The following is a 7,497-nucleotide window of genomic DNA, read 5'->3' as shown; positions in this document are numbered from 1 at the left end:
AAATGAACTGCGTGAAAAAGCCTTATTATATGACGTATCAAATGCTGGCTAGCACCCAACACACAACTCGCGCACAGGCTTAACACAGAGCACGTGGTTTGGTCTGCCATTAACTGGATTGCTGGAGACTGCTTTGCTGTGTTGGGAAGGGGCTGCGGTAAAACCCGTCCCCCCTCCGGCAACAGATCCTCTTTCTGAGCTGGCTCCTTCTGGGGAAGGAGCAGGGTTAAGGAGAGGTCCGTGTACGCAGTAGTCTGCTGGGCACCCCTGCCTTAGCTTGATATCATCACGTTAACGTGGCAATAGGGACTGTGCATCTCCAGCACCAAGAAGTATTTGCTGAAAGATTCTCTCAGAAATTTTTTATCCACCAGCCTTTCTCAAATATAAATTCAATCGCTTTAGACAGAGGCCCATCCCACAGAAGCCAAAACGAAGATTGCAGAGATCCTGTGCTGCTGCCCAGCCCTAACCCGCCTCTTCTCTGCAGAGTGCGCCTGATGGTCTCTTGGAAAATGATATTCTTGCCTTTGCAACTCTGACGGCTGAAAAATCATTAAAAAAATATGTCTTAGCTTCCTGCAGCAGCTGACAGCTTCAAACAGTAGTCCTATTTAAACTGTGCCTATTCAGTAGAGCTCTGAAACAAAGAGGAGTGCTTAAATACCAGTATTGCTTAACTAATGATAAAGTTCCCCAGAATTCTGGCAAACATGCAAGTGCCACAGTGCCTCCCAGCTCTCTGTGGATGCCAAACCCATCCCACGTGTTCCCTGACCGACTGTCACAGCATACAGCACCCCCTCAACTTCCACCCTGCAGCAAAGACAGACACAAGAACTAGAAACATGAAGGCTGTGCATAATAAACCAAACTTTGTATAAAAACACTCAACAGAGCATGGTATTCTACCTGGATTATTTATACACTAAAAATACAGCTTCACACTGAAAGATACCTCTATAAGTAAAAACAGATGAAACCACAGCATACAGTGCTCAGCTGACCGCAAAAGAACAGGGTGTTACAATCCAAGGAGCTGCCAAGTATAATCCGAGCCCCTTTTTCCATAGTATGTTTGGGCTACAACATTTCGAGGCCAATCTATACTGGAAAAACCCTTGTGGCAAAGGAGTATCAGGAAACAGCGCAGAAACAGCTTGTATCACCCCAAACCACTGTTCCCAGCATAGCTATTACTGGCATGACGGTGTTCTGGCTGGAACAACAGGCTCCACACCACAGCTCCTGCCCATCGCTGATGCGGTAACCAAAAGAGCTTGCAGCATTCATTTAGTAAAACTAGAGGACCACAGAGATAATGACTACATTTTATAAGAATGTCAAGTGGAAGCAAACCCTGGAGAAACCACATCAGCGAGAACACAGTAATAGTCTAAACGTGGGCAGCTTATGCTCAATATTAAATACTTTAACCAGTAGAGAAATAAATCTCTGGAAGGGCCTTTTAACAGTACCAGTGGAAGCAAAATAGCTAGCTAACTGTGAGCACGCTAAGGTTATGAAAGGGTCTGCATGATACGGTTTCCTGCGATAGCCCAAGAATAGCCCCGGGTGCCCTAGGAGGTCATTTCCAGCCATGTGTTCACACAGCCTGGTTTCTAGCAGAGGTACTGCTTCGTTTCCCCTCACAGCACCAATCCCAGCCACTTCATACAGCCTACAACAACTCCAGCAGAAACCACACACTGTAACATAGGTCCGGTGTTGTAAACCGCCTGCAGAGCGAGGGCTTAGAGAAGCAGAGGGATGCCAGAGTCGCACCGTTAATAGCCAGAGAGCCAGGGAACCAAGCCCGCTAGCCCCCACCTGCGACAACAGGTTTCCCTTCAGAGAGAAGGTGTTCTGGTGAAACACTGGCACTGTAACCAGACCGAAGCCTTCTACCGAACCATCCCTGAACCTTCTTCTGCATTACCTCACCCCGTTTTAACATATGTCTTCTCCCCACTGCCTCTTCCTGTCTGATTTTTGTGGCAATACTTCAATTCTATGTTTGTGCAGTTTTCACTGACCGCTGCGAGAACACCTATGATGTCAGGCTTTAGGTTGCAAAGCCATACAGGAGGAGCAGGGAGGCTAGAAGAAACACTTTCTATATAGAAATATTTTGCCAGCTGCAACAGGAAAACAATACATGGAAGTAGCAGCTTAATGGGACCCAAGCAAAACACTGAGGCTTTTTGAACCTTTCTCAAACCTTTCATTTCTGAAGGGCTTGATTCAAAGTCTCCTGAAAGCCAAGCAGTTATTTGTATGACTCGCATACTGGGATCACCCTGGAGCACCTTTCCTGGAGCAGGGTTTTACAGTGCCAAGTGTCACGTGCCAGAGCAAAGAGCCTGTGTCACAGTGAACTTATGTTCCACGACATGTTTTCCGCGATGAGGATATGGGTCTAGTGACTTAAACCCATCAAATTTAGCAACCAATCCACTACTTCGATTTCTGACACAGATTATCACCGATACCCAACCTTTTCTTCTCCTAACCCACTGCCGTGCTCGCTACCACTGTTTGTAGACACAACTTCCTCAGTATACGTATGTTTTGACAAAGGCGGAGCAAAGATATGGTGCGCTCTAGAACCGATGTACAAACACAACGAAAGGGAAACTGTAGTGTGAATTTCATGTTAGCAAGTAGTGCCGTGAGTTGAATCGTAGAACATCTCTACTGGTATTCCTGAGTCTTATTCTGAAAATGTTGCCTCAGAAGAGTGTAATCAAACATTGCTACTCTGGTATCAAGCCAACAGCTGCCCACTGTAAAACAGCAGCTTCTAGCTATATCTAGGACTTTCATGAGGCTGCGTCATCATCTTAAGAACCTAATTGATTAGATATAAATATTTTCATTGTTTCCTGTCCTCTAATTTGCTTCAAAATGACACATTTTACTGAACAGATCATCTCATAAGCCAAGAAGGCAGACACACAGAAGAAAGAAGTTGTTTTAGGTTGTTCAACAGCTATAGCTTTGTTTTGAAACACAAATAAAATATATACATACTGTACCACCAAAAGAGAAAAGGTAGAAAACCTCTAATGAGGTCATTATCCCCCAGAGAGCAAAAGGGACTCTTCCCTTTCAAGCTCTAAGCCACAAAGGCAGAAGATGAAGCTTTGTCTCATTCTAGCGACTGGTCACCCACAAGGTTTGGGAATCAGTTCACACTTCCACACAGGATACACGCACGTGGACAGGTGAAGGCAGGCAGGTGCCTCTGCCTGCAATGATCCTGAAATCTCAAGAGCCTGAAGCGGGTGCAGGCACTTCTGCACCGGCTCAGCAGCATTTATGAGCTCTGACGCATTTATCTGCTGCTTCGAGACACGTGCTGGGGCACGGATGTGTCCTACACAGGCAAATGGATTGCTGGATCCGATAACCACAAGGCAGGAGCCTTTACCCTTCAACACATCTTCATGCCCTACGTGTGCTCCAAGGGATTTAGACTCAAATTTTGCATATCCAGAACATAGCCCTATTTTTAATTAAACCCTTACTGACTTTTGGAAAGGCTCTTTAGGCTCTTCAGTCTTAGCCTCCAGTGCTGGGCAGGGCAGCAACTATGCTTTAAAAAAAAAAAAAAAAAAAATCTGTCTCTTCAAGTTGTCAGACAAGGAGGGTAGACCAATGTCTCTAGTCTGCACAGATCAAATTTGGAGCGCATGATTGCTTCATATGCAGTTGATTATGCCATGCAGCATTTTGGCCATTAGGATACAGTTCCACCCTGACTGCCAACAAAGCGTTTCTACATGCCTGATACACCCTGGGAGTTTGTGGAACCCCATGTTGACAAAAATATTCTCCAAGACTGCTTTAGTTAACAAGATTTACCCCTCTTACTCAGTAGGGCACTATAAGGCTGTTTTTTTCAGCAGCAGGAGCAGCGAAAACAACCTTCACCTCCAGCTGCTCATAGCCATTCCAAATTGTCCTTCCTAGTCGCTCTGCTGTACTTTTGTGTCTGCTGGGACTGTGGACTGGTTCAGGGAGCTGGCTGGTTACTTTTCATCTGGATGCAATAAACCTTCCATCCAAAGCATATCTGCAGACAGATTTGTATTAGTACAACCAAGGTGAAGGAAATAATTTCAGCTTTGCCATTGAGACAAATGTCCGTGAAACTATAGTGCTAGTATTGTTTCTGCATATAAACACGCAGCTGTGGTGATCTGGAGCTCCCTAGTCCACTGTAGAATAGAGAGAAACGCTGACAGAAGGCAATCAACAGATCCTCCCGCAAGAGCAACAATTGCTCAGCGTGTCTGGGCTTCCCAGCACTTTTAAGATGACAGCTTTCATGACTTCTGACAGAAGAGACTTTAACTAAAAGAAAAAAAAAAAAAAAAAACAAAGAAGAAAAGAGATGGCAACTTTTTGTTATCTGACATTGAGGTGTCTGAATCAGGCATGTACAATAGCCAGGACAAAAGCAATTCCTTCCTTCTGGCTGCAACATAAGCTTGATTGGGTAGGTGTCCAAAGCAGGGTTAACTTACATTTGTTGACTTTGACTTCCATCATCTCCCTTACTTCGACTGGAAGCCTCTGGGCCAGAGTGTTTACATGACTCTGAAAGGCAGTGGGGCGCAGGAGCTGCTCTGAGTGTTTGGGATGAGGTGATACATATGCGCAGGGAAAAAGGAAAACCCCACCGTCATCGTTAGCGGTCCCTTCCTAGGCTCCACAGCACATCCTGGTTATTTTTCCAGGCTCTCAGGACAGAGCTGCTACAGGTCTTGGACCATCAGTTCAGCAAGGGCCAGGAAGCTCTTCGTGCTCGGCTTCTCGCACGTCTCCTCCAGACCCCAGCACTGGGCATTGGCACAACAACAGCAAACACCTAGCCAGATGTTACAAGCCATCGCCAAAGATGCTCAGGGTGGACCCGCTTCAGTCAAAGTGATTCAAGTCAATTTTAATCATATGTAAGAATCAGCAAGCAGGAAATCTTGTTTGAGGTCACTGATTTTAATCTGGGCCTATATTTGTTTCTAAGAGAGGGTGAGTGTCAGACTTGCAGGAATTAAGGCTTGTTTATCTGCAACTGAACACAGCTCAGTGCTATGGGGTTTTTTTCCTCAGCTATAAAGGAAGAAAGTGATGTATATTTAAGTAATTCTACAGCTGATACAAATCAGAAATCTGAACGTCTCCAGGGTGTTTTCTACTTAGTAGGCTACATTGCTTCATGTTGCTAGTGTATGCCCCCTTGAACATTCATACAAATGCAATTAAAAAAAGTCTTTATGTGTTAAATTAAACTAGCAAACATGACGTTGAAAAGGTTTTTAGAATGCAGAAAAGCACCTGAGACAAAAAAACCCCCACAACAGAACTCTTCTTTTTCAGCTACTGAACTGAGTCAACTGTCAAAATGAATAAGCAGCTTGAGACCAGTAACTTTTTCTGGGGATGAAGGTAAAGCTTCAGAGAAGCTGCAATCTTAGAGAAGTCTTTCTTATTGAGCTAGTTCAGTTTGTCATTTGGCTATGAGGAGCCAGAGAGGTAAGGAGAAAAAAGAATAAATTAAAAAATCTACCATACATTGGGCAAGATGAATTACTTTTCACAAAAAGCCTGAAGAACGTGGGTTGCTTATGTTTTGCAAGACACTCACATATCACTTTCCTGAGCTTTACATCACTTCAGAATTTCAACAGATGCTCACAGCTCTAATATTTTTGTTTTACAGCAAAGAAGGGGCTTAAATTGGACTTGATGATCTTAAGGGTCTTTTCCAACCTAAATGATTCTATGAAATTTTTACTTACCTACATGAATAAACTCTAAGTGAAAACTTGCACTAAAAGTTCCCTTTAACATTCCAGAAATTTCACCTGAGGAAGGTACACATGAACTGGCACTAAGAGTGTAGTATCCCCCAGGGGAGAAACACCAGCAATACTCTAGCCAGCTATAAATCTGAAATCACTCAGCAGCAAGGAGGACGTTAATCAGTGAAACTAGAATTGGGGGAAGTGTTTTCAAAGAACAAAGTAGAAACACATAAAACTACAGTTCTGGGGAAGAGACGTATCTCATTCAAGTGACTAGTTTCAGCTGAAGCGCGTAGTTACTTCAGTAATTGTAAGGGAAGCCTTAGAGGTTGTAAGGGAGGGAGTCAGTGCTGTTTAGCTGGTTTTGGTTGGGATAGAGTTAATTTTCTTCCTAGTAGTGGGTACGGTGCTGTGTTTTGGATTTGGGATGAGAATGGTGTTGATACCACACTGATAGTTGGGTTGTTGCTGAGCAATGTTTACCAAGTGAAGGACTTTTCAGCTTCTCACACTGCCCAGCCAGGGGGGAGCCTGGAGGTGCCCAAGAACCAGGGAGGGGACACGGCCAGGACACTGACTCAGACTGCCCAAAGGGATATCCCATACCATACAGTGTCCTGCTCGGCGTATAGCCTTGGGGGAAGCTGCCCGATGCCATGATTGCTACTTGGGGATGGGCATCAGTCAATGTGTGGTGAGCAATTGCATTGTGTATCACTCATTATTTTTCATTATTATTATTATTTTCTCTTCCTTTGCTGTCCTATTAAACTGTCTTTACCTCAACCCACGAGTTTTACTTTTTTTTTTTTTTTCTTCTGATTCTCCTCCCCACCCCACCGAGGGGGAGGAGGCGCGTGAGCGAGCGGCTGCGTGGTGCTTAGCTGCTGGCTGGGGTTAAACCACGACTGTGGCAAAGACAGTGAGAAATACCACATACACTATCAGATCACACAGTTAAGACCAGCTGCACTGGAGAGGAGCAAGCAAGGTGAGAAACCCTCTCGGGTAGCGAGCTTTCCACCACAGCCAAGACAGCAGGAGCAGTTAAGCACATCTCCTCTCACAGCCCTCCATGAGGAAGACAGGCAGCCACTGCGTTGTCTTGTATGCTTCCTGCCAAACGTTTGCTGTTTAAGGGACAGAGGTGCCCCTCTAGTAGAAGTTGCAAAGTAGGGTAGATGTACGGCATGAGTCATTTAACAGACAGAGCTTCTTGATTTAAAAGAATTAGATGATGCTCATCGTGAGTTCTCGGAGCAAAATCAGCTTCACGCAGACCTGCACTGGGTCTATTTCTCTTGCACACTCCCAAAGTGTATTTTCACTCGAGGTCTGATTTCTCAGTTCCTGGTAACCACAGACCAGTTTCTCTGGGCAGATGCCAAAGCAGCACAAAATTTCTTGCAGGCACTAACATGCCTACAGCATTTTGTTAGGAGAAACATAATCTTTGTGACTTAAGGAGAACTTCAGTTCTAGAAGCAGCCAGGAGACCAGGCCACTGCAGTCTAAGACTGATTAAGTAATTTACATAAATTATCACTGAACCTTGCAGAAACTCATGTGATAGAGCCGTTAATGGTAGCTTTGGTCCAGACAGCAGAGGCCAAGGAAATGTTCATTAATAAACAAGAGTTTGATGCTAGCACTAAGCCCCTCATCAGAAGGAGGCATAAAAGAG

This window comes from Balearica regulorum, chromosome 9, assembly GCF_011004875.1.
Source record: "Balearica regulorum gibbericeps isolate bBalReg1 chromosome 9, bBalReg1.pri, whole genome shotgun sequence".
In the NCBI taxonomy this organism is placed as follows: Eukaryota; Metazoa; Chordata; class Aves; order Gruiformes; family Gruidae; genus Balearica; species Balearica regulorum.
This window is presented reverse-complemented; position numbering follows the sequence as displayed.